Source organism: Lontra canadensis, unplaced genomic scaffold (genome assembly GCF_010015895.1).
Source record: "Lontra canadensis isolate GAN:19392208 unplaced genomic scaffold, GSC_riverotter_1.0 scaffold7, whole genome shotgun sequence".
NCBI lineage: Eukaryota > Metazoa > Chordata > Mammalia > Carnivora > Mustelidae > Lontra > Lontra canadensis.
In genome coordinates, this window is record NW_022631001.1 from 2,129,928 (window position 1) to 2,145,374 (window position 15,447).

Here is a 15,447-nt window from a genome sequence, read left to right on the forward strand (position 1 = left end):
ATTTCCACATACCCCTATCTTTAGTCATTTTCTTTAATTCCTTACATATAGGTGCTCTTTCTTTGACTTCACTGGGAAGTCTTTCTTTTCTTTTGCCTTCCAGATTTAATCTTATCTTGACCTACTACATTTTTCTCTTCACCTTTCACTACTTTCTGCCCAACAAATATCTGTTAATATGACAATTCTGTTTTTAACCTTTTAAGTTTTTATATTTTTTCTTTACTATTTATAGTACCACTCTGCCTGTTCAAGTCAGGACCATGTAGATTATTCCTTTGTTTTTGCCAGACTGAAAGTGTCAGGTTTATAGAAAAGTTAGATGTTGGGACTATAAAAGTTGGTTATAATAGGATCATTCACACCAACTTTTTAATCTTATGAGTCTGACATTTCTGGAAGCACCTTCCTGTCCATATCAGCAAATGCACAAATGGAAGTTCACCATCAGCTTTTCTGGTTCAAATATTGTAATGGTTTTATTATTTATTTATTTATTTATTTATTTATTTTTCATTGTAATGGTTTTAAAAGCAAGAGTAGCATTGATCCACTTTACAAAATCACAGCATGATTCAGAATTTAAGTATTGCCACTTATTTGCATTCTTTATTCTCACCTGCCTTTTTCTTTGTATGAATAAATCTTCAGAACAGATGGTGGAAGATTATCAATAAAAGGCGTTGTTAGCCTCAGTGTGAATCCACTATGCTCAGTCAAAATGCATTGCTTAGCCACCTGCTCATTTATCACATTCAAAACAACTCCTTTCTGTTTTAGGCACTTTCTGGTAGAACAGCTGAATTCTTTTTTCTTATGAGTTAGTGAAAAGAGAAGATATTAAATTTTCTGAGAAGCTTCTTTTACAATACACTGTATAGGCATACATTATATAATATGTAGCTTTAAGTTATAGAACTGTACACTTTAAATTTAATAGCTTTTATTTTAATGAGTTGTGTTATTTATATTTCTCATGTTTGTTTAAAATTTCATGTTTTTAGAAAATAAACCTTTGAAAAATAAAATAAGAAATTAATTTCTAACTAATATATAACAAAAAGTAGGCCAAAGGCAGCTAAAATAGATTCAATTACTATAAGATATAACATGTTAAATGCAATTTTTTAACTATTTTTTTTTTAAGATTTTATTTATTTATTTGACAGAGAGAGATCACAAGTAGGCAGAGAGGCAGGCAGAGAGAGAGGAGGAAGCAGGCTCCCCGCTGAGCAGAGAGTCCAATGCGGGGCTCTATCCCAGGACCCTGAGATCATGACCTGAGCCGAAAGCAGAGGCTTTAACCCACTGAGCCACCCAGGCGCCCCTTTTTAACTATTTTTTAAACTATTTAACTGTATGCATTATGGACTGAATGTCCAAATTCTTATATTGAAGATCTAACTCCCAAACGGATGAGACAGGACCTTTGGAAGCTAACGAGAGCCAGATTAGGTCCAGAGGTAGAGCCCTCATGATGGGATCAATGGAATCACAAGAGAAGTAGAAAGAGAGAAAGAGAGATGCTCACACCAAAGAAAGGTCATGTGAGAATCTAGTAAGAAGGTGACTATCTGTAAGCCAGGAAATTAATCAACAGTCACCTTGATCTTGAACTTCCCAGTATCCAGGACTGTGAGAAGTAGATATTATGGCAGCCCAATACAGTGTGTTTACTTACAGATGCCATTATTCTCATGTCTTAAAAATATAGCTTGAGTAAATCACATTACTGCAAAAAGTTCATCCTTGATAAATATTAAGCAAAAAGTGACCTTTGAAAACCTCTATTCTAAACTCTTCATTAAATAAATGGGAAAAAATGATAACCTGAAATATGGTGGATTTATCAATTTTTTTACTCAAAAACATCTAGTAAATTTTATTATCCAGTAATAAAATAGAATAAAATAATAAAAGTGTTTCTCGCACTTTTACAATATATTCACTCCACTTGTTAATTATAGAAACGCATTTTCAGACCCATTATTTTTGTTATGCTCATTAGTTAAGAATTAGTTAACACTGGACAGAGAGGTTTATTTAACTGTATATACAAATTAGTAGATATGTGTTGATAGACATACTTAATGTCATAGAATATTTTAGATAGAATGTCAAATACAGGGGCATCTGGATGGATTAATGTCTACTTTTTAGCACATGTCATGATTTCAGGGTCCTGGCATCAAGCCCTACCTTGGGCTCCCTTCTCAGGGGGAGCCTGCTTCTCCCTCTCCCTTTACTCCTCTCAACTCTTTTTTTGCTCTCTCTTTCTTTCTCAAATAAATAAAAATTTGTGCTATGATAATGGCATCACATAAAAATTATATTAAATTATCAAAGTTTCTCAGTGCTTAATGAACTGTAGTGAAACTAGCAAAAGTTGGAGAACCTCCACCAAGCCAACATTTCAGCAGTGATTACTGTAAGGCATGGTTAAATACAGGAATTAAATATAAGGAGGATCTATATCGTAGAGGAGAAATAGTCTCTGGAAAGATTTTTAGAAATGTAACTTTTATTTCTGTTGACTGAGAAAATATTTAGTGACATTTTTGGAAATGGAGTCTCATTATCTCTTACATAAAATAGATGTCCAACAGCTAGAAAAGGAATCCATTTATTCCCTGCTTGATTTTCAGCCCCAACATATGAATGATGTTAATACCTCTTTCTGTAGTGAAAGCAGAATTTAAAAAAGAAATGTCAACTTCATTATTACTTTATATATATATAAATATATAAATATAAATATATAAAAATATATATAAATACATATATATTATATATAAATATATGTATATTATTTATATATATATTTATATGTATAAATATATATATATATATATAAATATATAAAATGCTGAGGCATCTCTGTGTCTATCTTGGTCGATCTCAGTCAGCTCAGGTTGCTCTAACAAAATACCACAGACTGGGCAGCTTAAATAACTATTCCTCACAGTTCTGGAGGTTGGTTAAGTCCTTGTATATATATAAACACACACACACACACACACACACACATATATATGTATTATATAATACATATATATTATATATATAATTAATTAATTAAAAACATAGGTTTTTAATTAATTAATTAAGATTTCATTACCTCCAGACCTCTTTGGTGAGGCTATACATAGAATGTTCCTGGGAACTTTGAACTGTTTTGGAGAGTTCTAGTGTTTACCCAATCACGTTCAAGGATTTCACATTTCTGGTCATATATATGCATATAACTTTTAGAAAAAGTAGAAGAATGATGAGTACCTGGTTTATAGTTATAAGGATAAGCACTTATATTCAATTTAAGCTATTTACAAGGCATATTTTCTAAGTTGTGCAAGCCTCTGTATCTGTGGCTTTAAAACAAGGATAATAATAGTTATTGCTTATGGAATTTTATGAGGAATAAATAAATAAGATGCCAAGTACTTAATAAGTCCACAGTGAACAGCTTTAAATATAAAGGACAATTAGTGTGGACTATTTGAATTTATCCAGTTTATTTTTATTACCCATAACAGATTGCCATTACATAATTCTAAATAAAGAAGTGATATCATCAAAATAGCAATTAGAAATCCATCTATATTTTAAAAGTACTTGGTAGTGTAATTCCACAAAGGAACTGCAATCATACATATGAGAAAATTTCAGACATGAAGAAGCCAAGATGACTATAGCAAAAAAGTTATACAATTTATAACCATGAATCAGTTTTGTGAAAGTGAACTATGAGAAAACATATTTATTTGAAGCTGTACTTTTCCATCAATTCATTCATGACATGTAAAATTTAAAAAAAATAGGTCTGTTACAATGATTGACACTTTTTGAGAAATGCCTTTGAATATTTGGGAATTGAGAGATGAGGTTAGTTCTAGCAGATTGAAAGGAGGGAGAAAGTCTCTTCAGTGAGTCAAAGAAAGGTAGTACTAAGGTACAAGAAGCTTAAAAAAAAAAAAATTCCAGATAACTGAACCAGAATGGCCATAATTTGACATAATTTGGAGACTGGATATATAGAATGAGACAAGAATATTTCAAAAGTTTCAAAATAAAGTCAGAAAACAAAATATTTTTAGTTGAGATATTGGTGCTTATCCAAATTAATGAATGTTAGTGAGTAAGAGGAAAAAGATATTAAGTAGGTAACTAGCACTTTCTACCAACTAATCTCCTAATAATATAATCTTCCTTCTGAACTAAACTGAGAATGTTACAATATGCAACATGTGTATGTATTCCATGCATATCAGCAGAGTAAAAAGAAAGGTGGAGACTATTTCTTCCCAAACCACATAATCTATTGCTCGTTCATCCTAATTAATAGAAATGCTGTGAAAATTTAAACAGCTTCAATAGAAAATAAAGATATAAAACAATAATCAGTCATAATGTCAAAGAAATAGTTTAAAATAATTGTAGAGTAGAGAAAAGACAACATATATTGAATCTCTATTAGATCAGGTAATGTGTTAAGTGTTTTCACATGTATCACCTCATGGTAACTCTGAGATCTTAATGTCATTATCTCTATTATATACATAAGAAACTGGGAATCAGGAAAAAAGTTTTCTAAGAAAAATGTTAGTAAATGGAAGAATTAAAAATACAATCTACATCTGAGTATGTGAATTCAACTATTGCATGATGCTTTCATGAAGACCTGGGAACCAAATACAGAACAACAAATACTGGTGAAGATGGTACTGTGATTACAGATAAGGGTTAAGTGATATACACTTAGTTTGTTTTTCCAGGTTTTGTATTCACAAACTAGTGAAATTATGACCTGCTAGCCCTTTAAACAATCCAGTTAAGGATTCTTATTATCATAAGCATAATTTTTCAGAATAATAGCTCATTTTACTTAAGCAAGGGTGATTATGAAACTTGTTTTAATAGACCGTTTGAAATGAATTTACTGTTCATGTAAAGTATAAATCTTGACAGGCATAGAGACACAATTTTTCTATCCTCTCTATATAATGAAACTTGAAAATGACATTACACTAATCAAAACAGAACTACATTAAAGCTGTAGTCATCATCTATGGTAATTATGAAGTGTGATAAATGACAATCAAGCAAATTATGTATCTTCAAATTGGCACTTAAAAACAATGAGATCAATTACCTCATCGTAGAGAGTTCAGAATGCTATCAAATACTGTAATAAAAGCCCAATTCAAAGGTTATCATTTAAAAGAGGTCAGGGTGCCTGGGTGGCTCAGTGGGTTAAAGCCTCTGCCTTGGATCTGGCTTTCTGCTCAGCAGGGAGCCTGCTTCCTCCTCTCTCTCTGCCTGCCTCTCTGCCTACTTGTGATCTCTGTCAAATAAATAAATAAAATCTTCTAAAAAATTAAAAAAATTAAAAGAGGTCAAATTACTGCATTCTCTTAACGTCATGATGAAATCACATCATTTTTAAAAACATAAAACTATTTGAACATTCTAGAAAGCTTCTTGCAGAAATGATCAGAACTGACTTGTAATTGGCTAAATTTCAGTGAGTGTCCTAAATAATTGGCTCCAGATATATTTTAATGATAATATAATTTTGTAAAAACAGAACACAACTGCTTATATATAGCAAACAATTTGCTTTCATATATTTCACCCACTAATAACGTATAATCATTTGGCTCATTCGCTTACATACATTTTTGCTTATGCTTGGATGGCAGTGAGAAAATATATGAAGAAAACAGATTTTTCCTGTTTATTTTACCATGTAAGTACAGACATGTGCAGCATAGTGATGACAAAACACACTGAATATACTAAAGTGAAGAGGAGGATAAAGGCCCTGAGTAGAGAGCATCAAATAGGAGAGAGTATCAAAACAAGTCATCTCCTCTTCCTCCTCTTCTTCCTTCTCCCTTTCTTTTTCCTCTTCCTTTTCTTTTTCTTTCTCCTCCTTCCTATCTCTTTTCCTTCCCCCAATTCTCCCCCTTCTCTTCTTGACATTTATAATTAATAGTAATGTTATATTTCCTTTTAGCTGTTGCAGAGATGTGAGTTAGTGATATTAAAATAGTTGTTAAAAGAAAAGTGATTTTCTGATGCATTGTAAAGCTTTATTTTCATAACTTTAAAGTGAGTATACATTGGCAAAGTACAGAGAAACACATAATGATATAATCTATTCACCATCATTCTTTCAGAGTAAACTTAAATTTTTCAGAGGAATTCTTGGACATTGACTCATATAAACACAGTTCTATTTTAATGTGTTGGTCTTCCATAGTCACATATAATCCCCTTATAGTGGGAAAAATTAATTGAACAATATAATTTGGATAAGCAGAATCTCCAAGGATGGGAATTTCTTCACTTAGCTATAAGATGTTGGTCTTTGTGAAAAATGAGAGGAAAGGACATTTGAGTAATTGGGAAATAGCCTTGTAAGTACAAATTAACACAGAAGGCATTATTTTCCTGGATAAAGTTAACCTACTTTTTTTTTTTTTGTACTTTCTAAACACTCTTTAAAAACCTCATAAGCTATCTCCATATCTTCTGCTTAGTTTTCAGAAATACAAATGGAATATTTTATCTTTAAAAATATTTGAGTACATAAAATAGAACAAAATACAAATGTCAACAAGTTCAGTCACCTAAGTATTCTACTTAGGATATCCATACTTTTTACATAGCTTCTGCTTTAGTTTCCAATGAAAGAGAACTGATCACCTACTTGTCTCAGATGACAGCCTTTTAAATATTTAAAGGCTGCTATCATATATTCCCAAAGCTTGTATTTCCAGACAATACATAAATTCCTTTAAAATTTAAAATTTTTGTTTAAAGAGATGTCTTTGATATATTCTGAGTTCAGAAACCAACCTTAATACAGGTTCTAGAAAATTATTAAAATTTATAGCTTTTTAAGATTTGTAAATTTTGATAATATGGTTTCTTTTTAACTAGTCTAAAGATGCCACATTTTATTTTGGAGGAATTGGTATAAGTCTTTTCATATGCCATAGATAGTAACAATTTTTTACTTTTTATCTAAAGGAACTTCTCATATCATTTTTTTGAACATATGGATCAAGAATGCTGTAAGATAACCTATTTTTATGGATTGTTTTATTCATATTCAAGAATGAATATAGGGTCCTTATAGCAGATATTTGTAAATATTAGGCTTGTTTTGTTATTATGTTTGATATCATTTATTGACTTGAAATTTTAAAGATTCTGAAAGCACTGATAACCTTTCAATAGTAAAGTATTTCCAGAGGGCTAGATTAGTTTCAATAACATTTTAAAGGTTGAGTCTTTTACAGCAACCATGAGGTAGACTGAAAAACATGTCACTTGACTTCTCTTCCTACATCTTGGAAACATAAGACAACTCTCAGGTGAACAGCACCATTATAGTTTGTGAAATTCAGATACTGTTGAAGCAGGCCTTACTTTACACCCAGCATTTCTATTTCTGTAGGTTTACTCCCTTAGCAATGCAGCATAGTAAATTAGAAATGAAAGAACAAAGATCTTGAGTAGTAGGGCCAGATAGAGCCCTACTCTCTAGGGCTTTGAAAAAGTTGCATGTGCTGTACAGATTTAAGAGAGCAGAACTGAAATAGAGCAAGAATTTCCTTCCTTTATTTTACAACAACAGGAGATTTTTCCAAATCCGCTCCTTTCAGACACTTATAAAATAGAAGATGGGAAAGAGTGGTGATCATATTAAAGGTAAATGGAAAAATATTAAGATTATAGTACCCTGTTTTCTCTGCTTTTCATATGTATCTTATATCACCATGAGCCCCCACTCTCTGTCCTACTACAGTATATGATTCAAGCAAGTCACTGCTATTTCCTAAATTCTCTCTCTCTATTATAGTACAAAACAAAGTCATTTTCAACTCTTTGTCTTTTTTTCCTTTACTTTCAATATACATTTCTACTCTACTCTCTGCTTATTTAAATCTTCTAGATCTCATAACTGGGCCTTTCTTTAGTGAATTTTTCACTTGAAATAAATGGTTCCCTAACATGGTAGACATAAAAACAAGGGCACACATGGAAATATGATGCACTGTTTCTTTCTGCTTGGCATCCCAAAAGTACTCTGCTGCACTCAGCAACCTCTTGGTTGATGGGAAGAGTGGGATGAGAAGAAGAAAAGCTCCAAGAATCATAATTCACCCAATAATCATTGTTTTGAAGTAGAAATTTTTTTAAAGACTGAAGGAAATTAAGTAGCTTAATTGGCAGGTTTTAATTCCCCTAAACCTTTCCCCTTAGTGGAGTAGAAATGCAAGAACAAGATTATGTTATTTATAGAACATAAACTATATTTAAAATATCTGGTGTATCTGACTCCACGATGCAAGTTTAAGAACCTATTATATGATGTGCTATGGTGAGTGCTGTGAAGTTTGTAAACGTGGAGATTCACAGACCTGTACCCCTGGGGGGAAAAAAAAAATATATATATATATGTTTATAAAAAATAAAATTATTAAAAATAAAAAAATAAAAAAATAAAAAAAATAAAAAAATAAAAAAAAAAAAGAACCTATTATATGCCTACCTGGAAGACTAAAAGGAAGTGCAAAAAGAAGCTTATACTTATATTCCACATTCATATTTATATTTTATCACTTATGATTTTCTAGATTTTTAAAGTAATTGCAAAAATGTTATATGTTATAAAAGTTTATAAAATAAATAGGGATTCATGAAAAGAGATTCAAGTAACAAGTATCCAAAATAACAATCTTACTTGCTAGATTTCTAGAAAAATGAACCAAAAACCAAGACAAGAAGCGTTCTTATTAAAATCTAAGAAATGGTAATGCTTTCTTTTTTCATATCTATAGCTAAATCTATCTACCTACCTATATACCTCTCTACTCTTCAGCAGCATGTGTTCAAAGTGGAGTAAAAGGTAGCTGAAAATGAGTTCATTACCATATATTTACGAAAAAGTGACAATTTATTTAGTAATTGCACCTTACTGTGGATTAACTACAGGCAATACATATTTTCAATCTGAACCATTAATAATGCCTTTTAGAGAGTGACAACAAACATGTATTAAGGGCATATTATGAACATAACACTGTACCAAACCTTGGTGATGCTAAGATTAATACACTGCAGCCCCTTTCTCAATCAGCTGAGTCTTATGTGGAAAATAGGTACATAATTACTAACCAGAACTTATTAATGAATTATCCTATGGTAGTCATGGCATCATATAAAATATAAGTACATGCATATATATACATATATATTTAAAATTATGTGTGTATGTGTGTGTATATATATATATATTCACTAATAATCTTTAGTATGAAAACAAATGATCTAAAATATATTTATGGAAAAGAAACTGAAACCAAGGTCTTAACCAGACTACTGGAATGCAAAGTAATAAGGAAAAATTTCAAAATTAGGGCCATAGACCTGGTACTACAGATATAATTACTTGGGCAGAATAAAAATATTTAACATTTTTCTTATAAATAATTAAAAATAAACTTGTTAAGACAGAACTCTAAAATTGCTCTAGAATTTGGCAGAACCCAAATTCTAATAAGTTCAATAAACTGTTGTGCCTCTAGTAAGTGATCAATCTGGTAATAAGTGCGAGACTGAAAAAGACTAGGAAGTCTTTTAAAAAGATTATAATGCTCTTTAAATCTTGGAATACACATAGAGTTAATTGCTAGTATGCAGACACACTTATTTATATCAGTTATATTATCTCAGTAATATTACTATTATGCTGAAGTTTATTTTGAAGATCAGATGCATATGTATGAAGGAAGAATTATATTGCATGCATGTGCAAATATGATATATATGTTTAAAGCAGCCTGGAAAAGTTAGTCTACTCCCCTGTATTCTCATGAGGCATGTTTCTCTTAAATCATTCTAGATGAGAATGTCAGTTACCCTTTTTAAATATTTTCTAGTAATTAATTCCAAAATTTAACATTCTTTTCCCCAACCACACACACACATATATATACATAGTTGAAACTAAATCACTTGTTTACCTTCTTAGAACAGTTAGACAAGCCTAAAAAAGAAAGACTACAATTTTCTATACTATAGTATTTTGTTTCCTATAGAAATACTATGAGTGTGATACTTGTACTGCTTAGCATGTTAGTCACAAACTAGAAAAAAAAAAAAAAACTGGTGTTGGGGCTTTACCGTGTAGTACAATGCTATGGACTAAATCTAATTTTATTCGTTGAATATGACTCTATTTACATATTCCTGAGAGATTTAATTCAATCTTGATGAGAGTTATATCAGCAAATCGGTAGAGCAGGAGTTTTCTAACATCTCATCCCCAAAGAACAGCAATTTTAACAATCAACCACAGATAAGAGTGCCTCTGTGAAAGTCTAATAGTCCAGCAAAAATGTTGCAACACACTTTTGGGAGGAAAACAACAACAACATCACAAAAACTCAAACAAATGAAAAACAAAAACAAAACGCTGGGATTATTGCACTGAAGAAGGAAAGAAGGGACAGTTTCCCCGTAACACAGGTGATACATACTTGTATTACCCCACCCTCAAGACCATACACCTCAGTGCCAAGAAAGACCTTCTTGGCCCATGATCTCTATCATGGGGAAAAGTGACAGCATGAGAGTGAACATACAGTTTCTCCAGCTATGAGACCCACGTTTCTCTTGCCCCATCCACAATATTCAGGTGTGCCACACAACTAGGACAGGGAGGGGTGGGAGAACGGCAGCCAGGGCTCTAAGAGGGCATCTGAGAGAAAAGAATCTTACTAACCACTAGGCAAACTCCATCAGGAAGTCTGTCCATGATGTCACTAGGCATACCTAACCTGTGCACCCCATCAATAGAGACAAAGACACCACCAACACTTGGTGTACTCACCCACACAAAAAAGAAGGAAGAAAGGATGGAAGGAAAGAAGGAAGTTAGTTACTTTTTTGGAGGGTCTACCTTCTCTATCCTAATTTAAACCCCAATAGAAAATCTTTTTATCTTCCATATTTATGTTCCCAATGCTTAGCTCTGAGCCTAGAATTAGCACAACAAATACATTTTAAAAATAGATTAAAAATTTTGTAGATGTTTTCTATTTTTTTAAATTAACTTATATACAATTGGGACGCCTGGGTGGCTCAGTTGGTTAAGCTGCTGCCTCCAGCTCAGGTCATGATCCCAGTGTCCTGGGATCGAGTCCCGCATCGGGCTCCTTGCTTGGCAGGGAACCTGCTTCTCTCGCTGCCTCTGCCTGCCTCTCTGCCTGTGTGTACTCGCTCTCGCTCTCTCTCTCTCTCTCTGGCAAATAAATAAAATCTTTTAAAAAAAATTAACTTATATACAATTAAAGAAAATGATAAAGTTTTAAAAATATCTGATTTGGTAAAGGGTATTATACTAAGCGAAATTAGAGAAAGATAAATACCATGATGCCGCTCTTATGTGGAATTTAAGAAACAAAACAAGCAAAAGGAAAATAAAAAGAGAGAGAGAGGAAAACCAAGAAACAGATTCTTAACTACAGAGGACAAACTGATGGTTACCAAAGGGGAGGTTCATTGGGGGTGATTTATATAAAGTAGTGTACTTGTGATAAGCACCGGGTGTTGCATGGAAGCGTTGAATCACTATATTGTACACCTTAAACTAATATTACACTGTATGCTAACTAACTGGAATTTAAATACAAACTTGAAAAGACAACCGAATTGGTGTTTGTTGATTTCTTTTTTTTTTTTCCCCCATTTTGGAACAGATTTTAAGGAACAGACATATTATGCATTGTTGCTTAGAAACAAAGAGGTATCTTCCCTTTTTATTCCCATGAAAAGATAGCTAAGCCATAAAATCCATCCTCTGTATCTTCTTATGAAAACATTGAGCTATGTATAATTACTGACAAAACACACTTTCATGCAAAACATGTGCTTTCAAATGGGCATAGGCATCACAAAAAAATTACACATTATCATGGAGATTGAAGGAATAACATTTGAAAATGTTTAAACCAGTACTATAAATAATCAATAAGCTTTAAAAATACTAGATGATAACATAAATCTATTTAATATTAAGATTCTTTTGAAGTTTACTGAGGTATAAAAATCTCACAGGAAGGAATAGTTTAATGACAACCATATCAGTTCGATGCAGTACAAAGCTGCCCCAACAAGCAAGTTAAACTAATTTGCAAATGTCAAGCATGTCCCTTTAAATTGGTTCATTAACTCACTTTTGGAGAGCAGTGTCAAGAACCAGGAGTTACTGGCATTCCTCATTAGCAGATCTCCTGGACAGGGTAAATAGGTTTGGACGGAATTAGATTGATTAGTCTGCCTTAGAATTCATTGCAGCATACCAAACTCCCACTGTTTTTCCTCTGGTGGGTAAGAGTGAAACATTTCCAGCAATCTAGGTTTCTAATGAGAACAAGAATGTGTCTCAGCCAATCAACAGACTGAAGTTCACTAGCTGAGACACATATGTATTCTGGTGTGGCTTCCATTCCCAATTTTAGCAGTAATAAAAATAATTTTTTGAAAAAAATGCATAGAAGGAAGCAGTTAGTGTAATAAGTTCAATAAAAAAGATAAACACAACTAAGACAGAAAAGAATAAGAGGAAACACTGAGGTAACAAAGTATTAAATTGCTGAATGTTAGTGTGACAAGAATACAGTATTTGGGGAGGTGAGTGTTTGTAGAATAATATTTAACCTCCTGGATTATTCACTAGAATATATTGATATTGTCACTTGCGATTGTAACTAAAGCCCTGATCTTCCTTTGAAAGAGCTGAGAAAAGATTGGGATGGAATCCAAGTTATAAAGAAGCTGTTTATTATTTTGACAGGAACTCATTAACACCAAGAATATGGTGAGATTAGTGAAAGTGACACATGTGACATGCTTTTGGGCATGTGGTATGTCTTCGAGGTACATTTGAGTAATATATGGTTAAGATAGATTACTATGTAGAATTGTATTAATTAACGGTCATAAGTGAATAGTCATACTTCTTAACTTTGGCTCAGGTATTTACAAGCTAGGATGACTTTGGATAAGATACATAAGCTCTTAACTTTTCATCTTATAAAATGGGCATAATTATGCTATTGTGATATGGTTGTTTTAAAAATTAATGAGGGCAAGGTATAAAAGCATATATTAAAGCTGGTATGACACAAGGTATTCAATGTTGTAGCCCTTCATCATCATTATCATTATCACCATCATGTCTATTATTCTATAACAGACTTGCCCTCAAGAACACAATATTTTGGAATAGTTTATTACAAAATTCTCTAAATTTATGAAAAGTATCTTACTTTCTAGGAAATGTGCCACAGTGAGAAAAAAAATTAATTTTGGAATTGGACACATTGTTTTTCATATTCATTGTTTTTAGACTGATATTTAATCCCCTACAACTTCATTCACTGTATCTGTTAAACATATGTGTAATTCATGAGGTTACTGTAAATGATTATAGTAAGTGAAAGTCTGTGCCTCATGTTAGAACCTAGTGAGCACATAATTAGTATTATATTTAATTACACCCTACACATTTCAAGTATTTTAATGTTATAATAATTGATCTTCATTTTACAAAAGGAAACAATGACACTATATGAACAGACAATTTGTGAGCTAATATGAAAGCCAACCAGATTCCTGAATCTGAACACAAAGCTTTGCCTTCTATTATTGTGTAAAAATAACTTATATGAAATATTACATATCTGAACCCATGCTCAAGCCCACACCTGTCTCTATGAAAAACTGACCTCAATAATCTTAACTTCCTTTCTCTCTTAAGCATTTATGGATGTACTTGACTTTGCATTCTCGTGTAGTAATCTGTAGCCTTTTTGTAAAATCTTTCTTGGTTTTCTAAATGCTTCTATAGTGGAAAATAGTCAAGTTTTAGCTTTGTATCCATTGCAGTCCCTAAAATTTCTTTTTTTTTCTTAAGATTTTATTTATTTGACAGAGGGAGATCACAAGTAAGCAGAGAGGAAGAGAGAGAGAGAGAGAGGGAGGAGGAAGCAGGCTCCCTGGCCAGCAGAGAGCCCGATGTGGGACTCGATCCCAGGACCTGAGCTGAAGGCAGAGGCTTAACCCACTGAGCCACCAGGCAGCCCTAAAATTTCTTTAAAAAAAAAAAAACATTAAGTCACTCTGATACATGCTAGTTTGTGGGAACCTATATTTAAAATAGGAATCAAAGAAGTCAAACTTCTTGTTAGTTATACATCAATCCTTCCTCTGAGTACTGAAGTTGTAAATACAGTTCTATACTGCAAATAACAAAAGGCTATATATTTGAAATGAGAGGGTAAAAAAGGAAACATGTCTTCTCTTGTCATGAACTACAAACACAGTGTTCCAGAAAGAAAACAACAGTGTCAGCACAATTCAATAAATAAAACAACAGACTGTCACTGGTTTTTATATAGCAGCATGGTACTGATATAGTGAGGAAGGTTTCTAAAAGGACAATTCCAGACACAGAGAAGCTTAATGGTGTGAGGACATGTGTTGTGGAGAACAGATGTAGCATCAAAGCACAGGACAGGACTATGTAAAATACAGACACCAAGGTAGAAAAAATAAAAAGCTAGAATAGGAGTATTGAAATGCTATAAGTACAGTACATGAAGAGACCAAAAATGCTAGTGATTATTTCAGAATACAGAAAGCACAGCTGGTTAATAACTATATAGAAAACATTTCACTTATTTTTTTTAATGAAACTCTCCCTCTCTGATTTCTCCCTTTTTGTATTTCTCTCCCTTCCCCTATGATCCTCCGTGCTATTGCTTATGTTCCACATATGAGTGAAACCATATGATAATTGTCTTTCTCTGTTCGACTTATTTCACTTAGCATAACACCCTTCAATTCCATTCATGTTGATGAAATGGTGGAGGTTCATCCTTTCTGGTGGCTGAATAATATTCCATTGTATATATAAGAACCACATTTTCTTTATCCATTCATCTGTTGAAGAGCATCTCGCTCCTTCCACAATTTGGCTGTTGTGGACATTGCTGCTATGAACATGTGCCCCTTCTTTTCACTATGTCTGTATCTTAGAGGTAAAACTCAGTAGCACAATTGCTGGGTCGTAAAGTAGCTCTATTTTTAACCATAAGAAATTGTGGGCCCCAAGAAACAATTTGGGTGTTTCAGAAGGGAGGAGGGTGGAGAGAGGGGGTAACAGGGTGATGGATATTGAGGAAAGCATGTGCTGTGATGAGTACTGGTGTTATACTTAACTAATGAATCACTGAACACTGCATCAGGGACCAATTATGTACTATACAGTGGCTAACTAAACATAACAAACAATAAATAAATAAATAAAATGCAAAATCAATGTGATAAAGAAATGAAACTCTCCTAGGGTCCAGGGACTGCATCTAA

At 32.6% G+C, this 15,447-nt stretch overlaps 1 protein-coding gene across 3 annotated transcripts in view; it reads right to left on the reverse strand.

The window, feature by feature from the left end:
* The window catches only part of CNTN5 (contactin 5), a 1,319,804-nt gene that overhangs the window by 1,049,450 nt on the left and 254,907 nt on the right, over positions 1-15,447 (reverse strand). The window lies entirely within an intron of this gene.